This window comes from Canis aureus, chromosome 7 (assembly GCF_053574225.1).
Source record: "Canis aureus isolate CA01 chromosome 7, VMU_Caureus_v.1.0, whole genome shotgun sequence".
Taxonomy (NCBI): domain Eukaryota; kingdom Metazoa; phylum Chordata; class Mammalia; order Carnivora; family Canidae; genus Canis; species Canis aureus.
Genome location: NC_135617.1, coordinates 2195386 through 2217383, shown reverse-complemented (window position 1 = coordinate 2217383; position 21998 = coordinate 2195386). Strand labels below are relative to the sequence as shown.

General features: G+C 44.6%; 1 protein-coding gene and 1 long non-coding RNA gene across 8 annotated transcripts in view; one reads left to right on the top strand and one right to left on the bottom strand.

Moving 5' to 3' along the window:
• The window catches only part of HS3ST5 (heparan sulfate-glucosamine 3-sulfotransferase 5), a 254478-nt gene that overhangs the window by 170658 nt on the left and 61822 nt on the right, over positions 1-21998 (bottom strand). The gene's annotated exons all lie outside the window — the stretch shown is intronic.
• On the top strand, positions 1543-7165 carry LOC144316955 (uncharacterized). 2 transcript variants are annotated; one of them, XR_013382778.1, is made up of 5 exons: positions 1543-2913; positions 3689-3738; positions 4181-4279; positions 4498-4562; positions 6668-7165. It is a non-coding gene; the product is annotated as an uncharacterized LOC144316955 (long non-coding RNA). The 2 variants fall into 2 exon arrangements; XR_013382777.1 differs by lacking the exons at positions 4181-4279; positions 4498-4562.

Here is a 21998-nt window from a genome sequence, read left to right as displayed (position 1 = left end):
TTGCCCTTGGCTGAAGGCAACTGCCCTCCCCAAGGCAGGCCTCTTCCTCAAGAGTTGGTTTATATCCAGTGACTGGTTAACATCAGACACAAAGGCCAAGACCCATTCCTCAATTTAGGACAACTCTGAGATCCAGCCAGGTGAAGAGCTCTCGTGATAACCGGGGCCTGTGTTGGGACCCTCTGTCCAATTCGGTTTCCTTCAATTGCTGTTGTTCTCAAACACATCCCCAAATCCCACGTACACCAATATCCCACGGAGCATGTTCTAGGAAACGCGAAGGAGGACACCGCACCGTATAAAAAAAAAAAGATAACTAACATAAAAATGAACCAATACGAACCTGAAGTATTTGTATATCCCCACCAATCTGAGTGATTCTTATTCAATTTACAAGTGAGGAAATAATATTATGTAATAGTACCTTCCACAAAAACTTATGATAAAAACATTAATCATTGTTTAAGACTGAAATTCAGGAAATACTTTGAATTCTCTAAATGCTTCTCAGAAAATAGATTTTAGGGATTTTTTTTTTTTAAGATTTTAGTTATTTATTTGAGATAGAGCGAGAGAGAGCGAGCATGAGCTGGGGGAGGGGGAAGCAGAGGAAGAGGGAGAAGCAGACTCCCGCCGAGCGGAGAGCCCAACTTGGGGCTGGATCCCAGGACCCTGGGATCATGCATGATCTGAGCTGAAGACAGATGCTTAATCTGGTTGGCCCTAAAATTTTTTTTTAAAGATCCATTTACTTATTTATTTGAGAGAGAGAGAGAGAGTGCAAGTGGGAGGGAGAGGCAGAGGGAGGAAGAGAGAGAATCTCAAGCAGACTCCCTGCTGAGCGTGAAGCCTGGCACAGGCCTCAGTCCTACAACCCCGAGGTCATGACTTGGGCTGATACCAAGAGTCCGATGTGCAAGGGACTAAGCCACCCTGCTGCCCCGGATATAAAATGTTTTATAATTCAAGTACATCATAATGATGAAACGGGAAGGAACTAAACGGAATACAAATAAATACGACGTTAAGATGCGAGTCCTTCTGAAGCTAACAACGAATGTGCTATACTTTCATATTTTACGTTTCATTGACTAGACGACGAAGGAGATAAAGATTTAGCAGAGAAAGAGGATTCACCAAGTACACGTGACCATCACAAACCTACTGTCAGCTTTGGCATGAAGCGAGGGACATGTTGTCTTCTCTCGGGTTAAAGTTTGGCTTGTTGTTGCTTTAAGCGTTAATTTCAAACTTACACGGTATAATTTCATTCCGGGTAAATACGTGGATTATTGGAGGGAACAGCCACAGAAAACTTGCTTAGTATCTGCATTAGTGGAACTCGGTGGCAGATGCTCTCATCCGTTGAGAATTTCACTTGCTTACTCGTGACCTTAAAGGTGAGTATTTAGAAGCGTTGGGGAGGCAGAAGTCTTTCTCAAGTGTTTTGAGTGAGTAAATGGAGCAGGGAATGGAAAGAATGTCTATGAAATGACTACTATCAGCAAAACATCAGAAGCACGAGCCAAGAGCCTACGAAATGGAATTTTTGGCATTAAGACCCAAGTTCCAAGAAATGCCTTCATGACATCCCGACTCCATTCTGTTAGCACTGGAAGAGGACTACGGCAGTGGGGGTACGTTCTTGAACCGGAGGAAAAGTAACGCACCAGAAGCATAAAACGTGGATGACGTTGCCACTGCTGTAGCATCAACGCGGGAGAGTGGTTCGGAAACCGCATCTCAGTTCGAAAGCGAAGCACTTTCTTCAAACGAAATCTTCTGTGTGAGCCCAAGATGCACAACAGGGAGAAGGAGGACTAGCTCTGCTTGAAGTCGCAGGGAGTGGCTGGGGATGTTAGCCGTGCGGACCCCCTCACACCCTGAGATACGACCGAAGCCCTCCCAGGACCCCACGGAGCAGACTGTGAAAACCAACGGGGGGTATGAGGAAACTCTCAACCACGAGCACCGGAGGGAACAGGTTATTCAAAGTTTTTGTTGCTTCCCAGCATCGTTTTCCCAATTCCCCTTCCTAACAGTACCTCGAAATGCTGAGTACGTATTCTGGATGGATTCGACACCCTTCTTGACTCTGGAAAGTGGCTTGTGTTTGGCTTACGCCAGTCACCATATCCCATCTCCAGGCCACACTAGTTGGTTCAGCGGGGAGTACGCGGTGCAGCTCGGGTAATCAGAGCTGTGAGCATCAGGTCCCAGTGGCTGGTCTTTATTTTTTGGTTGTTTTGGTTTTGAATCCTAACAGCGAAGCGGACTCTCTTTTGTGCTAGATTTGTACCCGAAAGCACATAGGCCCAGAAGCAGCCGAACTGTTATATTGTGACAATAATGGAAAAGGCTCCCCAAATGGAGCCAACCATGGAGGAAATGGCACTGAGAACTAGAGACAGCCATTCCGGGGAATTCATCTGAGCTACTGGTCAAGAGTTGCCTGAAACCAGTCTGACTTCTCAGTTCCATGAAAATAAATTTCCTTTTTTTTTTTAAGATTTTATTTGTAAGTAACCTCTACAGCCAACGTGGGGCTCGAACCTACAACCCTGAGATTGATCAAGAGTCACATGCTCCACCGACTGCACCAGCCAGATGCCCTTCTTTTTTTTTTTTTCCTTTTTTAAGATTTTATTTATTTATTCATGAGAGACACACAGAGAGAGGCAGAGACACAGGCAGAGGGAGAAGCAGGCTCCCTGCAGGGAGCCCGACGCGGGACTCAATCCCGGGACCCCAAGGTCCTGGCCTGGGCTGAAGGCAGACGCTCAACCGCTGAGCCCCCCAGGTGCCCTTCCTTTATCCTTTAAACTATCTTCTGACTGGGTTTTCTGTTATAACAGGAAAATATGTAACTGGTGCCTATTGTACCCCAGCACCTACAAGAGGACCTAACACATAGTGAGTAGCTTGGCAAATATTTGTTGACTGAATGAGTTAAGAGTTAGAACATGGGTTCTAATCCCAGTTTTGCTCCTGACAATTCATTTAACTACTCCAGGTCGTATGTCCTTTACTGGTAAAACCAAAGGGTTGCTCAGATTGTGCTGGAAAGTCCATCTCTGCTCCAACGCTCTGAGGCTCTCTGTGCCTTTGCGCTGATAATTTCTCATATATTTGCTCCTCAGCCAACTTGCAGAGGTTTGAGAATTAATGCATTGATTCAATTATGTGCAAGTTTAGCCCTGAGGATTTTTCATTAACTGTGGGTTAAGGTGGTCCTGGTCCTCCCTCCGCCGACGGCCTCAGTGTGAAATTATGGTGACCCACAGCGGGGAAGCTGTATGTTGGAGACTAGGAATGGAGGATCCATGGGAGTCAAAGCTGGGTTATTATTATTATTTGCTTAAGAGTTTCCTGAACATCTGTGGAAGGGGATGAGTGTAAGTTCTAGATGATTGCCAAGAGAAAACCGTATTATTTGAGGGTAATTGCAGGGATACGTGGAATTCTTAATCAGAATTTTAGAATAGTGTGAGTCTGTGAGCAGAATGTATTAGAAATGGAAAGGAGTGCTTTTTGGGGGGGAAAAAGAAAATGTGATCCACCTATAAAGCCTCACCAACGTAAGGTTGGCCCTGTCTGAGGCACGTCAAAGCACCATCATGTTTGGACCTTTGGCAGATAAGATGGGAGCAAAATCTCAGTCCTTTCTTTATAAGCCTCCATCTTTCAGGTCGTTCTCCGTTACGTCCCCATCTGGAGCAGATTCAACAGAAATAGGAGGTAAGTGAGCCACATACACAGTTTTATATTTTCCAACAGCCACATTAAAAGCAAGTAGAGAGACATGGGTGGAGTTAATTTTAGTAATCTATTTTATTTAACCCCATATACCCCAAATATTATCATTCTGGCACGGGCTCAATGCAAAAAGTTACTAATGAGATATATATTATTATTATTATTATTATTATTATTATTATTATTAATATTCCGGTGCTCCGTCTTAAGAATCTGAAACTACAGGACATTCGATTCAGAGTTGAGGGTATTTCAAGCACTCGGTAGCCTCCTAGGCGTGTAGGGATCGACAGAGATCGAGAGGACAGTTGCCTCCTCCTGAGTTTTGGGTGGTGTTCTTTGCGCTGGGTGGACTTTGGGGTATGAAGCAGGTGCACGCTGCAGCTGAAATCTGAGGAGCCGGCCTGTCTTTTCTCCTGGGCAGGAGGGGGCTCATGCTCCCTCGTCCGGGCCGGGGGCTGGGCCCATTAGCTTGGACGGCGCACCCCGTGCAGCTGGAAGCTACTGGACGAGTCTGTGCAGGGTAGCGGCGGGGCCCCCCTCGTGCTTTAGGTCCTAGGCCAACTCCCTGGCTTCGGGACTTTCCCCGGGGGGCCAGCCCGTGGTTTAGACGCCCCCCTTCCCGCCCGCAGTCCCTCTTCCCTGTCGCCTTAGCAGACGGCAGCCCCTGCCCTGGGCCGCAGGGGAGCAACGGGCAAGGAGACACAGAGATGCTCGCACTTGCCTTGGGCCTCTTCACAGGCGGTGACATGGGTCACAGGGAAGCAAGCAGGGGACTGAGCAGGACAGAAGCAAGAGGGAAGAAGGTGAGCAGAGTGAGGAGACAGTGTCTGACATGGGCCCCCTCCCCGGGCTCCCCGGGGACAGGCCACACCCGGACCCAATGTGGGCTTCGGGAGGACGGGTGGGCAGGACAGGCAGGCTCCAGAAGATTTCCTGGCCCAGGAGTCTGGGCGAGGAGCAGAGCCACCACCGTGGGGGGAGCCTCGAGGCCACGTCCCCGCCTGTCCGCCCCCCCAGATGCTGGAGCCCCACGAAGACGGGAGCGTCCCACGACTTCCTACCACGCTGGCGGGCTCCCCAGGCGGCAGGAGAGTTCTCGGGTGGGCCGTGCCGAGCTGCGCGCTCGGCCTGCACAGCTGCGTCCGTGGACCGGGACCCGCCACAGCCGGGGCGCCAGCTGAGGTCACGGCCCGTGACAAAGCTATCCCCGCATGAGCGACACTGGCCTAGCCGCCCGTCCAGAGGGAGGAGTGCACGGGGTCGGCTTCGGCGTGGGGGGCACGATGGGCAGTGGGGGCTGCGCAGAGCCAGGTCAGGGCCTACCACAGGTTCCTGACCCAGGGAAACAGACATTTTTGGGAAAAAAAAATATATACCAAATGCTAGGTACTATCTAAGCTCTTGACAAATAGCTCCCTTACTTCACATATAGCCCTATGATGTAGGAACTGTTCTTAGCACCCCTCTTCACATATGACGACCCCGAGTCATAAAGAGGCTAAAAGTCACTCGGAAAGGGCAGCGGCAGGATTTGAACCCAGGCAATTAGGGTTTACCGGGCGGCTCACACACCTGTGTCAGGTCACAGGCTGCACAAGACTCAGGAACTGATGGAAGGAATATCCTGGTTGGGGGAACCTGTACGTTTGCTGTCAAGGTCCTGGACACTAAGTAACTTGTGTCCACGCTCTGCCCTGGTCTTTAATCCCCGTATTTGCATACGTCTTACCTGTGAACCTCTTTTTAATAAGTTATCATGAACTTGAAATCCAAACACAATGTGCTTGAGTCTGTCTTCCAAAAAATTGAACAGCTGAGCCATTAAATGCAGAGGCTCCCAACTGCCTTTCCTTATTCACAGATGAAAGACGGTGACTGGGATGAGTGCCTTCACCCGCACGTACCCTCCCCCTGGAGAGCTGATCTGACCCCGGGGGAAGGGCATGAGGAGTCCTCTCCAGATTCAGACCTTTAAGGCCCAAGATTCCCTGCTGAAATCCTGGGTCCCAACCAATTTTTAGAAAAAATTTGAATTCAGATTAAAAAAAAAAAATAGATCTAAAGGACCAATGGCCCACTATCTTGGGCAGCAGGGTTAGCACCATGGGATGAACACCAGCAGGGCAGTCCAATGCCATACAAAGATTCTGAAGCATTAGGGGGACATATGGGGACAGGGAACCCTTTCCCGGTGCCCCTACAACTATAATTGCAGCCCTGTCTGCCCGATCTCCCTGTCCTGGCTCCCAATCCTTGCTGGAAGGCAATTTCCCCCCGATTTAAAAGCCGCTGGCTGGCCTGACCTCTCGCTATATTCCTTGAACTGCCTGGGGTCCCTACCTTTGATCTTCCTAGCTCTGATCTGTTCTGCCCACACTGATGTCTATTTGGTAAGGCTCTTTGATTCCAGCTGAACTGTTATCTGAAATCATAGAGACAATAGAACTAATAAAGACATGAGGTCTGAAGTGGAGACGATGTGGGAAGCTCAGATTTACAGGGAGGCTCTGGGCAAGAGACTTTATGCCTTCGTGGCTCAGATTCTCCCTGGGAGGTAGTAAAGGTAGGTTCTCGGGTGTAACGCGCACCTGGGCCTCATCACAGTGTCTGAGCAGTTAGGTTGACGTTAACGGTTAATGTGATTGTTGTGAGCGTTCTCTGCCGTGAGCCTCCATCCTCCCAGGTCTCTCCTCAGTACCCTTCACAGATCAACCACTACATGTGCCGGACTAACCAGCAATCAGTTCTGGGTTACCTGAGTCCTTTCCCACAGCCAATCAAAACGTGTGTCCTTAATCCTTTCGGGCAGCATTTTTGGGGAAGATGTTTCTGTATCTGTAATGATAACATGCTTGCTTTTTCATCAATCTCTACGGCTCTACAGTAAATGTAATGACTTTTTTTGCAGTTCTTTTTAATACTCGGCATCATTGGAATGCTGGCTTCTTATGACTGCATCGTGTGTCCGCCCGCAGACTGTACCTACCCACAGCAAATGGTATCTCTTGGTGTTCTGTGCGCCCATAAATCATCCTGTTTTGCACAATGTAAGAATTCAATGAGAACCTGTCGACCGACCAGTACTTTCACATAAAGGAGAAGACAAAGCTCCTCGTTCCCTATCCCAGGGTGCCTCACCTTGCCCAGCCCCTACAGAAAAGCGTTTCTGCCTCCACATTCCTTCACTGAACCCGCAGCTAGAGAGAACCTCAGTCTAGGCATGACGTTAAAATGAGAAAACACTTTTGTCCCCATAGAACTTACTGTTTCCTGTATACTCTCTCCTCGTACATTTTTCTGCCAGAAATTTCTTTCTCTAGGAAATGAATACTGCTTTCAATAAAATTCCATTAAGTGGATATCATGTACTTCTGATTCCTATAAGAAAATAAAGTCTTAAAATGTCTCTGTTTGCATCATCCTGTTTTGCAGATTATTTCTAAGAATATGAAGCCACGGATCATCTAGGGAATCTTTCCATGAGATGCGATCTATGAATCAAACTACAAAACTCCTTTCTAGGACTCAATAATTCTGTCTCTGGTCTCTGGAGCACTCTATTATCATGTCTTCTAAAACTATCTTATAACACAAACTTTATTTATTTTTTTTAAGATTTACTTATTCATGAGAGATACAGAGAGAGGCAGAGACACAGGCAGAGGGAGAAGCAGGCTCCCTACAGGGAGCCTGACATGGGACTCGATCCCAAGACCCCGGGGTCATGCCCTGGGCTGAAGGCAGCTGAAGGCAGACGCTCAACCACGGAGCCCATCAGATGCCCCAACACATACTTTTGATTAAGTTGTGCCAACACATTTCCTCTCACTATTAAAGTGAAATTGAAAGGTATTTTTTTTAATTTTTTATTTATTTATGATAGTCACAGAGAGAGAGAGAGAGGCAGAGACACAGACAGAGGGAGAAGCAGGCTCCATGCACAGGGAGCCCGATGTGGGATTCGATCCCGGGTCTCCAGGATCGCGCCCTGGGCCAAAGGCAGGCGCCAAACCACTGCGCCACCCAGGGATCCCTGAAAGATATTTTAACATTGCAAATACATTTAATTTTTTCATAACATGTACATATACCCATCTTAAAAATGACTGAAATAGCCCAACAGCAGCTACTTAACAATGAGGATGAAAGTCAAAGGAATATTAAAACTCCATGACTTGGAATGCACAGGAGATTGTGAATTATTATATTTTCAGGTTGACAGTGATTCAGGAATCTCTTTTTGTTGGGTAAGTTTTGGAGAAATGCTATCCAAAATACCTTTCTCCCTTGAAAATATGCTAAATGAATCTTCTTTTGATAACTAATGATTTTGCTATGCTTATGAATATAAGCAAGATATTACTCATAGCATTCTTAAAAATGTAGACAGCATAGGAAATCAAATTAACGTATGATGGTATCAGGTTGCTGTTGTTTCCAGTAAATGCCTAATGTTTCTTTTAATTATCACCAGTGGAGGTCGGGAAATAAGGAGTGAAAAAATGGATATCTCTGTTGGACTGTAGGTGACTGAGATTTTTACAAAATATTCAAACAATGTATAAATCTTTTTCCAGTAGATAAGCATTTAATAATTATCTAAATTAGAATCTTTTTTCAAGACCCTGGGCCTATTAGACATAGTTTTTTTGTAAAATACTTCAAGATCTTTATTAACCACTTTAATTCAGGCAATTATAACCTCCATGTTAAGATTCAAAAACAGATTAAAAAAATACTTGGAAAGAAAAAGATTTTCAGTACGGTTTGAACTCTTATTTTATGTACTCTCTTTTCTCATTAAATCTAGTTTAAAAAAAAAAATTCTTAGCTAGTTAAACAGTGAATTATCCAATACTCCAGATAAGAAAAAAGCTATTTGAACTTCTAACATATCTCCTCATCTTCAAAGCTTTGGAATTTGTTATTTTCAGGTAGCTTTCCGCCAACCTTGTTTTAGATGGAATCTCATTTCTCTTAAAGTTTCCACCACTGGTTTCTAACAGAAAAAGAAAAGCTTAAAAAAAAAACTTACTGATAAAAAAAAAAAAAAAAAAAAACTTACTGATAACCAAAGTCTCAAAATGAAGTTGTGTGAAGTCGTGTTTGTGTTTTTTTTTTTTTTTTTTTCCATAGAAGTATTTATGGGCCACAATACTGAAAACACCCTGATGGCATCAAGGAGAGACTATAGGAGTGTGGGGGCACAGAACCACTGGTCTCCTTGCAAAACTGGGCAAAGGAGAACAGGGATTATCTTCTTCTTCTTCTTCCCACTCCAAAGTCATCAAGTGTCAAAAGTAATTAATCAAGTGAAAAAAGCCAGATGAGAAAGACAAATACTGGGCACTGTCAATCACACATGGAATCTCAAACAACAACAACGAAATCAAATTCATAGAAACAGAGAGTAGAAGAGTGGTTGCAGGGTGGGGAAAATATGGAGAGGAGGGTAAAAGGGTACAAACTTTCTTCTAGACGATAAATAAGGCCTGAGGATCTAATATAAAATGTGATGACTACAGTTGGTAACACCGCACTGCATAATTGAAATTTGCTATGAGTAGAATTAAATATCTGTAACTACACTTATCTATAATCTATAAAGTGATGGATGTATTAATTAAGTAGATGAGGGAATTCTTTCACAGTGTATACATATAGCAAATCACAATGATACACATTTTAAATATCTCATGATTTTATGTGTTAATTATACCTCAATAAAGGTGAAATTTTAAAAACCAATAATTAAGAACTGAAGAGTAACACCCATATTCATTTGCAGAGAGATAGGTTTTTATAATTAAGGAGGTAAAAACTAATAATGTGGTTATAGTTAGTAATTTCTATAGTGCAGAAAAAAATCTGAAATACCAAAAGAAAAATATGAAGAGTTTTCTTAATAACGCAACCCAAAAAGACTATCAACCTTGTGTTGGGTCTCTTTCCAGATTCTTCTAGAGATGTCTAAATAAAAATTTTTTTGAAAGAATCATAATATCAATATTATTTTCAAAACTGCTTTTTTACTTAATATAGTATTGTTCTTGTTCTAAAAATAAAAAGAGCCAGATTATCAATGCATGCAATCTCCTATATAGAAAATACATGATTTATTTAACTCATTGTTTATTGATTGGGGTTTATGACTGCTTCCAGACCTTTGCTCTTATAAACTCTGTGATGAAGAACACTGTCTGTACATCATGCATTTGTGGAATTATTTCAGGATGCATTTCTAGAAGTGGTAATATTCTATCAAAGGACATATATAATCTGCATTTTGATGCATATTTATAAACAGCATTTCTAAACATACCATATTATGCCTCACTCATGTTATACAAAAATGTCCATTTCATCAACATTACTCATAATAACTATTACAACTCACTTTCATTTGCCCTTTGGAGTTTAGTTTTAACTTGATTTTTACTACTAGTGAGGTCGAACATATTTTCATGTGTTTACTGGCCATTTTAACCTTTTTCTGTCTCTCAATTTCCTAATGTGGTATTTTTCTCTTCCTTCTTTTTACTGCTTTACTACTCTAAGAGTCTTTCATGGTTTTCATTCCATTTAGTGGGTGTGTTATCAGATGTTCAGTGACAAGTGTGGGCTGGTGATGTAAATCTGAAAGTGGCAGCCCATGAGAGGTATTTAAAGTCCAGGAACAGATGTGAGCACCTATGAGGAGAGTTTAGAAAACAAGGAGAGATGGGTCCAGGACAGAATCTGGGGAAAATTTTTCGTTGGAAAGTTGGGCAAAGGAAGAAAGGCCAGCAAAATCAACAAGGCTAGAATTGTTAATAAGGCAGAAAGAATGTCAAAAGAATGCAGAGTCACAATAAGGGAAAAGAATGTATCAAAATGGAGGAAGTGGTTGATGACATGTAATTCTGCTGAGAGGCCTAAAAAACGTCTGTAGGGTTTGGCTGTCTGAAGGTCACTGGCGACCCAGTGAAAGTAGTTCTTTCCGGTAGAAGGCTGGGGTGGTAATGTTGCCAAAGCCAACCTGGAGCGGGTTAATGAGTGAACTGGATTGCAAATGGCAGATGTAGCGTGCATGAACACTCTTTTCAAGTGGTAAGGCTGTGGGAGTGGAACAGAAAGACTGGGCAGTTGCTGGAGGGAGAGTCTGGGTCGAGTTTGGAGATATCAGCTCACTTTGATGGAGATGATCCAGTAGAGGAAAATCTGAACTGAGGAGAATGATGAGAAAGACTAAGGAGGTAATTTTTTAAGAAAGTAAACGGCAATGGGTTCTAGCAAAAGGATCGACTCTTCTAAATACCTCTGGCCAAAGTCACCAACGTCTTTCAGACCAGTTCTCATCAAACTAGATACAGTTAACACAACTGACCATTTATTCCCTCTGCTCCTCAACTTTAGTGACACCTGTCTCTCCTGGTTCTTATCTATCCTTTCCGAGTATATCTTCTAACCTCTTTTGGGGGCATCTCTTCCCTGTCCACCTATCCTTTGTGCATTTCAGAATCCCACCTCTGGTTCATATTTCTTCTCATTTTACCTCCTCTCCCTAAGTGATCACTTTTAGCCTTCCAGGCAAACTGTCAATGGCACGTGCATCGCAATGTAATTCTAAGCTTGGCAAATGGATTTTATATCCAATCATCTGATGGAGACCTTCACCTATATGTCCCACATGTACTTACGACTCAAGGATCCCACTCTGAACTCATCACACTCCCTTCACGTTAAGATTTGCCTCCTATCTCCTATTCTCTAAGCTAATGACATTGTCAACTACCAGCTGCCCTATCCACATATCTCGGTCATGTTCTGTCCCTTCCCCTCCTACCCTCCTCATATATAAGACTTAACTATGTTTGATTATTGATTTGAAAGAATCGTGACAGAGGAAAGGGGTGAAGATTAAGGAGAATTGAAGAAGTAAGGCTGTCCGTGTAGAGAGGTAGATGGTGAGGAAAAACGTGTTTGGGATGTGACGGGTGGGGGTGACTGAAGGTTCACTATTGTCAAGGAAACTGGAGAGCTGTGTAGGAAAATATAATAGGACTGACAATGTAGATATGACGTTGGGACCAATGAATAAAGTGACTACTCACTGATACTATTCTGACATCAGTAACAAAATAAAAAAAAATGAGTATTCTCATCTGGCAGTTTAGTTTCTAGAGTTCACTGGAAACTTACTGGGGATGGATTACAGGTGAAACCAATTACAGTCCTTGGACTCCTGTGCCCTGTTGCATAGGTTGTTGGTCTCCAAGACAGAAAGCAAGCTCAGAGGTGGCATCAGTGCTATCTACTGGAAAGGCAAGTAGTTTAATTTCTCAGGTATCAGTAAGTTTACTTGCCTGAAATATCCCTTCTCTCATGTTTGTTGATGCCCTACATCTGCCTAAAGGAAAAATGCTTGAATTCAGAGATAAGGTTCACAAATTAGAAAGCACTTAGCAAGAATCTGAACCTGAAAAAATTCAAAAGTTATGTTTTGAAAATAAATGGAGTCCCATTTCCTAACTTTTAACTTGTTAAATTAAGTTCAGTGGAGAAGCATTAGTTAACCATATACAAGTCAGTTCATGAGAGAAGCAAGAAAAAACAATCACTGATTTTCATTTTCATTTTACAATGCAATGTGTGGGTTTCCTTTCCAAAAATTCTCAGAAGTACATCAAATTATGAGGAATAGAGAACAACATTAATACTTATCATGCAGGCTTGAGAACAATAATTTTGCCAAAATTCATGTCACTGTTTTCTGCCTCACAGACATGTCACCAGGAACCTTTTGATAGGTGACAAGTACTAGATTTTTTTCAAATAAAATGTTTGCTCCAATCTTTCTGATCAAAAGGACACACAAGACATCTCTATTTGAAATTATGAAAGTATTTGGCCAAGATAAGATTCGTGTTCATACTGAGCACTCAAATATTAGGTCACAGTTCAAATAACCTGGGGAAAATCCAGTTTCGATTGCAAGAAACATGTCTAGTTGCCAACTAGATGTCCTGTTTAGTACCATTGTTCTCATTTCTACAGAGAACAGTGCCTCCCCCATTTTCATCGTCTTGCCTCTACACAAAAATGCCAGCCTGGGTCCAAAGCATAGTCATTATATTCTTGACACAAACTCTCAAAAATTAGCAACTGTGATATAGAATGAAAAAAATTAAATAACTGAAGATTTACTGGTGGATAATTTAATCATTATAAGAATGGCAGTGATAAGAATGAGTCGGTATGATGAAGTCACTTTTGCAATAATGATCCAACTATCTACCTCAGTAAAAAGACAGTGGCACTTATTTTTAAAGGAGATAAACTTACATGTAAGCAAGAAGCTTTGTTAGAAAGATTAAAAACTTCATGTATGTGGGAATGCATATATGAGCCTGGGGGTGCTCAGTGGTTGAGCATCAGCCTTCAGCTCAGGCCGTGATCCTGGGGTCCTGGGACAGAGTCCCGCATCGGGCTCCCTGCATGGAGCCTGCTTCTCCCTCTGCCTGTGTCTCTTCCTCTCTCTCTCTCTGTCTCTTATGAATAGATAAATAAAATCTTTAAAAATTAAAAATAAAAAAATCCCACTTCATTTGGGGCTGTCTACACTTTTCCATGACAATCAGCACCAAAGAACAAAAGGCTAACATAGAGCTGGAAATAAGATATATTTAGCACCCACTCTTTCCCACCATTAGGCAGACCACTGAGAACCGAGTGTCCGGAACACACCGTGTTCAGGGTGGGGCCCTAGGCCTTGGGGTGGGGGGAGAGTGAAGCGGACACCAAGTTCCACAGGACAGAGCGGAGATTCAGATCTACGGAAGACAAGGGAGAGGCCCTCTTCCCAGAAACAGGGCAGCAGATATAATTCGAGCTTCCGGAGCAGGAGTATTTACTTATTTGTATATTGTTATTAGGTGAGGATGTGATCAAAGGAATCAGTTGCTGAATCTAGGGAACAAACAGGACTGGCCGAGCTGCCATTAGACCTGGGAATTCCCAAGGACCTGGGGGGCAGGGTGGTGGGAAACAGAAGCCCAGCAGAGCCAGTAATTTCTCTCCTGGTCAGTGTCCCAGTGTCCGTGTCAGTGGATTCCTTCATGAGTTCCAGGTCACTAGTTCCAGAAAGTGTGGCTTCCTTGGCCATCTCTCCCGAAAAGATGTGTAGTACCCCTCTCCCTTTCTCCAGTTCTCATGATACGAGTGCTATAGACACATTTATTTAACGAAGAGGGAAAAAATATCTACTTCTAAAACTTCATCATCTCCCCTTGTGTACAGATACATGGCATTAAGTTTGTATGCAGGTCCTGGGCTTTCCACCAGACAACCCATCATGAATGTGCTCACAGAGAAGAGCGTAAGTGGGAAGCCCGTTCAGATCTGCCCCAGCTTCTCTGTGCCCCTGCCGCTCTTCCTCAATACTCAGGGGAAGAGAAAATAAATTGGAGAGATGGCAACAGTATATATCCCCTAACATTTTTATAAACAGCACTTCAAAACTTTACCAAAAGAAATTCATTCTAGGGGTGCCGGGCTGGCTCATTTGGTTAGCATCTGAGTCTTGATTTCAGCTCAGGCCATGACCACAGGGTTGGGAGACTAAGCCCCACGTCAGGTTCCACACTGGGTGTGGAGTCTGCTTAAGATTCTCTCTTTCCCTCTCCCCCAGTGTCTCTCCCTCTCTTCTATCTCCCTCTAAAAAACAAACAACAACAACAAAAAAAACATTCTAACCCAACGACAAGAGGAAACAGGTCTGAAACAACACGAGCTTTGCTTGTTCTGACCAATTACTTCCTTTTCCCAAAGTATAACTGAGGGATGCTCACAGGTATTTGCTTGTCAAGTGACAATTCAGAAATGGTGGATTGGGCTGCTTCATGAAATTATGGTTGACCCTTGAACAACATAGGTTTGAGCTATGCAGGTCCACTTACATGTAAATTGTTTTCAATAAATAAAGTACGGTACTGTAAATGTATTTTCCTTATGATTTTCTTAATATTTTCTTTTCTCCAGCTGACTTTATTGTAAGAACACAGTATATAATACATATGATATATGGAATATATGGTTAACCAACCGTTGATGTTTTTATCATAGGCTTCTGGTCATCAGTAGGCTATTAGTAGTTAAGTTTTGGGGGAGTCAGAGTTATGGGTGGATTTTTGACTGTCTAGGGGTTGACACCCTTAATTCCTGCCTTGTTCAATGGTCAACTGTAGTCATTTCTTTGGGTAACAAGTACTGAAGGCAGGAGTTAAAAAGCTATCGGCGTGGTAACAATTATTTTCTTCTCCATGGTTAACACTCTAGCTCAAATAAGTTGAGGGAATAAGGCATTGAGGGTGGAAACTCAGGCTGGATGGGTTTTGATGAGGAACAGTGATGAGGCTGGTGCTCATGGCGGTTCCTGGTCTGGATGAAGCCCCACATAAGACAAAAAATGACCCAAGAAGGCCACTGAATATGCCAAAGAGAAGGTATGGGGCTCTGAATATGCCCTTCAGGCCTCATTCCAGTATCTCAAATTGCAGAATTTATGGTCTAAGGGTTAAGAATTTTATGGCTATTAGATCACTATCTTCCAACACTTAACATTATATGATTCTAAAATTTCATTAGTTGCTTTCTAACACTTCAACTATATAAACTAGTCACACTTCAGAAAGCAAAGAGCAAAAAGCTCTGTTGAACACTTACGTATCAAGCATGGTGTCAGGCAATGCTGTTATCATCTTATATAACTCAAATCCTGTGAAGAAGGAGTTATCTTCCTATTTTATAGGTGAAAAGAGACTCACTGTAATTAACCATCTTACCCAGCATCTATGCAACAAAGCTTGGAGGTCTAATTCCAAAGTTCCTGCTCTATCTATCACATCATGATATTGCTCTAAAAAACCCATTATTTATGTACCACCCATCAAAACAGGGACATATCAAAGGAAACAGACATGGCTGGCTCTAGAGAGGTCCATGAGCTTCTGATTAAAGCAAAATTTGAGTGGTTATGTGATTTCTCGGAAGGGACAGTTTAGAATTTTCACTGAATTCCCAAAGGTCAAGCCATAAAATTAGAAAAACCATTGCACTCAATGTATTTAGAAAGTAACAGCCATATTCAGCTTCAGTTCCACCATATGGCATCTTGAGCTTATTCCCAACATACTCAATTTTCTCCAGTGATTGAAACAAGGCTGGAAACCTTAGAAAGAAGAAGATTAAATAATAATGAAATATATGAGAATCCATTTGGCTATGTGTGGTGTTTGGCAGCTCTCCATATAATTTCTGGTTATCAGTACACCCTGGGGGCTACTGGAGGTTCATTAATATAACTTTAGACTGGGAGATCCTTCGAGATCATAGAGTCCGATTCCCTCCATTTACAGATGACAGAACCAAGACTCAAAGGGCTAGAGTGACTCATACATTGTCACATAACGTTTCACTGGCTTGATAATGAACTTAATATTTCCCTGACAATCAGTCACTTTGGGCCATCATCTGTACTTCCTTGGTCAGTCAAGGGAAGGAGAAATCATGGGCTCATGCTCAAATTGCCCCTTCCAGTTCTCATATTGATCTAGCATAACCAAATACTATTTAGTTGTTGAGTTCTAATCAGATTTGCTGTGGTGGCACCACAGCCGTCTGGCACCAGTGTGGTCTGCAGACAATGTCAGGAAAAGTTGACATGGGGCTGAAGATTCTTGTATTTGGAATTAATAAACCAAAGAAAAAAAAAAGATCCCACCAACCCAGAAGATGCACTTCTCAAATGCAACTTAATGATGCAGACCGTGGCAATTTTGCTAATATAAGCCCACTTATAATGATAAAAATTAGTAATTTAATTAGTCTGTTACAAATGAAAACATTTTCTCTACACCATTATTTGAAAGCATTATGATTCTACTGATTACTTTCTCAGTGAAAATGTAAGAAGAAACTTTTTTAAGTCTATTTAAAAATCTTTAGACTTTGAGTTAAGAAGAAACTGCTAAAATAAATTGTATTTCTCGACTGCATTACAAAATTTCACTTTGGTTCAATTTGATGCATGCTCTTGGTCATCTAACATGATCCCTGCAAGTACTGAAATAAATCAGATATTTGAAATAAACACACGCAGAAAAATTCACTTAAATTAACAAATAGGCAAGAGACCACATGCACAACAGAGATGAGGTCCCAGGAAGTTCTACACACACACACACAGCGTGAGCTCGAGCAAATCACCTAGCCTCTGCTCTCAGATTTTAAATCTGATTCTATCATGACATTTTTATCCCTAAATATGAAGGTAAGAAGCATATGTTCATTATAGGAAAGAAAGAGTTAACCACGTAAATGACATTTAAACTAGATTAACAAGAATGAGTTGTTAAGAATTAACAATGATCACAAAGAAAGTGGGGACTTAGAAAAACTAAGTATATTTCAGTTGAGATGTTGCCTTTGAGGAAGAAGTTCCCACTAGCCTTATTAAAACAATTTATTGCAAAGTCTTAGAATCAGAAAGGAATCTTCAAAGTCATCCCTCAGGTACAATCCACAATGGAAATTTCCTTACCAGTGCCTATCCTTTCCTGGACCCCTTCTCCTATAGTTTTTGGAGCTCTTGAAACAAAACAGGTGAGACGAGGTACATAGACAGTAAATCAGTAGCTAGACTAGCAAAGAGCGATAGAGAAGTCAAATAGCTCATAATATAATTTCCCTGGATGAACAGATAATCTAAATTATAAATATAATTAATGCAGGTCTTTGGGAGGCTTAACTTTAACATGCATATATTTTATATTTAAAAAACCAATTATAACTTCAAATTGAAGCAAAAATCTAATTAGCATATTGCTGACTCATTATCCCTCTTCCTAGGCTTGTATTCTAATTTTCTTTTTCAGTTTCGCTACATTTTGCCCCTTCATTGCAGATAACATCCTCCTACAGAACAGGAGGCAATGCACACATTCAATAGGAGGTCCCAGTGAGTCTTCTTTCTGCCTTAAAATGAACATTTATCTTAAGAGACATCTTTTGTCATTTTTCTCCTTTTCTCCTGCTCCGGAATAAGAATTTGCTACCCAACTTCCTAACATGAATCCTACACTTTCTACTCTCCATCTGATTCCCACCTGCCCACAGGAAGACCTTACTCTGTTAAGTCCTCTCTTTCTCACATTTCTCACCCTTCCTGGCGGCCTTAAATGTGTCCTCGACATATTAAACAAGCAGGAAAATGTCAGAATGTTAGATCATGGATGATCCTGGTGAGCCACTGAACAAATCCTATTTGAAATGCATACTAATGCTACATTTCTTTGAACATATTTTAATAATTTTAACATATGTATCAAGTTCTCTCTTTTTTTTTAAGATTTACTTATTTATTTGAGAAGGAGAGCACATGCGGGGGAGAGGCAGGGGGAGAGGCAGAGGGAGAGGTGGAGAGAGAATTCTCAAGCACACTCCCCTCTAGCGTGGAGCCTGAGTTCATGACCTAAGCTGAGATCAAAAGCAGGCCACTCAAGTGACTCTGCCACCCAGGTTCCCCTTCCATAGGTTCTTTAAAGTCTTTGACTGCTAAAGTCTAATTCTGGGTCAGCAGGAGTTAGTTTCTATTGACTCTCACCTCTCTCTCGTTTTTTTTTTTTTTTTTTTTTTTTAAACCATAGGCCACATTTTCCTGTCTCCTTACACACACAGTAATTTTGCTCGAATACCAGATGTGGTACAAGATCAACGACAGAGATTCTGGAGCCTGTCTTCTCCCTGTGAGGAGTGCTGATCTCATTCTATCCAGCAGGCAGTTAAATAATCAGCTGATCACCTCGGTCCTGGGTAGGCTTGGTCTACACATTTTTAGGGCAGATCCGTGGAACGCTCAAGGTGTTCCTCTATGCCCTGTAAGTGGGCAAGACTTAACTTTGAAGCATCTTCCTTTTGAATCTTACCATGTCTGCTTTTAAGCTCTGAAGGGTAGGGTGTGATCTTAACTCCAAAGGGGAAGGCCTTTCTAGTCCAGCTTCAGAAGTCGAGGATGATAACAGGATGTGAAGAAGGCACTAACATGGCTGGAATGGAAAACCAGCGTCTGCCCAGTGCTGTTCCATTCTCAACCCCTCAGAAGTCATGCACTGCTAAGCCTCGGGGTGGGGAGGGTGCGGGGAGCTCATCCTGAGCCCGGGTCTCAGCCACGGATCCCTGTAGGACGTCCACAGGAACTCTGGGACTCCCTCTGCGCACATGCATAGGAAAGTGCAATTACTGACGTGACATCTGATGGACGAGCTGAATACAGTAAAGGGGCTAGCACGTAGGTATGGGGGGGGGGTGAGCACTCCAGGTCCAGGAAACAGCAAGTGCAAGAGCCTTACAATGTCCATTCTTGCACGGTGGTGTGAACCAAGAGTTGGTTCTGAGGTACTGAGGTACTGAGACTCACGGGGAGTGGAGGAGGGGTGAAAGCAGCCTCGCAGGCCTCGGCAAGGATTCGACGGCTACTCTGAGCAAAATGGCCAGGCCCTTGGAGGGTTTTGAGCAGAGGAGCCACAGGGTCAAACTTAAGTTTTAAAGGGCGGCCGAGCTGAGAATTAATTGTAGCGGAATAAAGACGAAGGGCTGATGTTGGAATAATGCAGGTGAGACAATATTGTGGCAAGAACGAGGACAATAATGGCAGAGAAGCTGAGAAGTGGTTAGATGTATTTTGAAGATGGAACCCACAGGTAATCCTAATGGATTAGATTCGGAGTAGGAGAGAAAGAAGCTTGTGTCCTGAGCAACTGGAAGGATGACATCACCGTCTGCTGAAATGGGAAAAAGGGGCTGAAAGAGAATTAGCAGGAACATCAAGATCGGTTTGGGATCTTTAAATTTGCCGCGCTTATTAGAATCTAAGTGATACACTCTGTTGTCTCGGAGTCTGGAGCCCCAGGGCCGGGGCTGGGTGGGAATTATGCGCCTAGTGATGGTATTTAAAGCCCTAAGACCGCAATACATCATCCTGGGAGGGAGAAGAGAAAGCCGCTGAGGCCCGAAGTCTGAGCTCTTCTTGTTAGGCGGTTGGGGACACGAGGGGGAATGAGGCGGAGAAATGGGAGGCAGCGGGAAAGACGGAAACCTAGGAAAGCAGGGTCCCTGAAAGCCAAGTGCAAACAAAAAGGCTCCAGAGAAAAGGGGATGAAGTGTGCCAAAGGCCAGAAGGTGCAGCCGGAGGAAGAATGAGAGCCGACCGCCATGTGTGCCACATGGAGTCACTGGTGACCCTGGGGAGCAGTTTCAGGGAGGCGACGGGGTGGCCGCTGGGCTGGAGAGGGTCCCAGGGAGGAGGGGAGGCCCGGAGACGGAGGGCGACAGCTGTATGGAGAAGCCCTGCCCTCGAGGGGAGCAGAAGGACTAGGTGGCCGTTGGGGGGAAGGGGGGGCCGAGACCCAACGGATTCAAAACGGAGGGGTGACAGCACGTTTACCTGGGGTGGGAATGAGGTAGTTGAGGCCGCTGGGACGGTGCAGGGTGAGGGGGGAGCTGGCAGGGGCGCAGGGGACGGGATCGGGGGACCAGTGAGTGTCAGGATCCCCGGGATTCGCTCAGAGGAGCGGCGGGCACGTGGCCGTGGCCGTGGGCTCCGGGCGTCCCCTGACGGCTACTGTTGTGAATGCAACGGGGAGCACGGAGAGCGGCTGGGCAGTTGTACGGGGACACGCGGGGGCTTCGGACGCCACGGTGACGGGTGGGTGCGGGGCGCGGTGACCTGAGGCCGCTGATGGCCCAGCAGGTGCCGGCGCAGCCAGCACGGCGGGGGGTCTGCCGAGAGATCCGGGGCACAGGCCCCACGGGAGGGTCGGGTTTGCTCACGGAGGGGTCTGAGCTGGAAGTGGGGGGCTGGAAGCATTTCACGCAGGACGAGATGAGTGCGCGGGCGAGAGGGCGGCAAAGCTGTGACCGGGCCACGCGCGGGGGAGGTGGCATCAGCAAGTGGCAGCGCTCCGAGCGGTGCTGGAGCCGAGGCGGGCAGCCAGGTGATGACAGGGCGCAGCCCCCGGTGCTGGGACGGCGGGGACCCTGGAGCCCGGGCACATGGCCCTCCTGGGTGGCGCCAGGCCCGGCCCGCGGGCGCCACGACTCTCCCCGCTCCCTGTGCCTCGTTCCACGGCCCTGGATCTGTGCGGAGCCCCTCGGTGGGGTGCAGCCCCCAGGGCCCCACGTCCCTGCCCACGGGCTGCCGCGGGAGAGGAGCAGCCACAGCCACAGCTTTTGTGGGCCTGGCTGCCTGGCCTTCCAGCTGCTTCCACGAGTCCGGTGCCAGGGCCTGTAGCACGGCCAGAACCAGGGGTGGCACTGACCCGTGGGCGACAGCACGGGGTGGCCGCGGCCGGGCATGAGGGACACGCCAGCTGGGCTTCCCCAAGGACGGTAGGTGCCAGCGAATGTTCCCCGCAAAAGGCCGGAGAGTAAATATTCTCCTCTCGTGGCTGCCTGGGCCCCGTAGCGACCAGTCACCTCTGCCTGTGTGGCCACAGCCACCACGGGAACGACACCCACGGCTGTGCTCCAATAAGCCCCTATCGCACACCCGGACACCTGCATTCCACTTGGTTTTCACGTGTCCCGATACGTTCGTTTTCTTCTGATTTATTTCCCCAACCATTTAAAAGTAGAAGCGAAAAAAAATTAAAAAAAAAAAAAGTATAAGTGGTCGTCGAAGACCTGGGCCCAGGCCTTGGACCGCAAGGCCGCAGTTGGCAGACTTCTGGGAGAGAGCAGAGTCTTGGCGGGCTTGGGGCAGACGTCGGTTTTCGACATTGGTGGGAGCTCAGCTTGGACATCTTTCCTGTGTTCGTGGCCCCTGCTTTGGGGTCACGGGGTATAATCTCGTCACTGTCTAAAAAATATTTTCCAAGCATCGTCTATTTATTGATTTATTGATTTATTTATTTATTTATTTATTTGTTTATTTATTTAGCATCGTCTATTGACTGGCCAAATTTCACAGGGCTAGGAAAGCAGATGACCAAAAATAGAAAAAAATGGAGGAATTCATCCCCCCCCCCCAAAAAAAAAATGGAAAGAAAAGGTAGCAAACAGAGAAGGCAAGCTGGCGACCTGGAGACCCTCCGTCACGGTTACTTTAGTACTTTTACAAAACCAAAAAATAGAGATATCGAGTGACTCTCTGAAAACTACACATCTCTAAAGCGAAAGAGCCGGGATCAGAACCGTAGACCCCG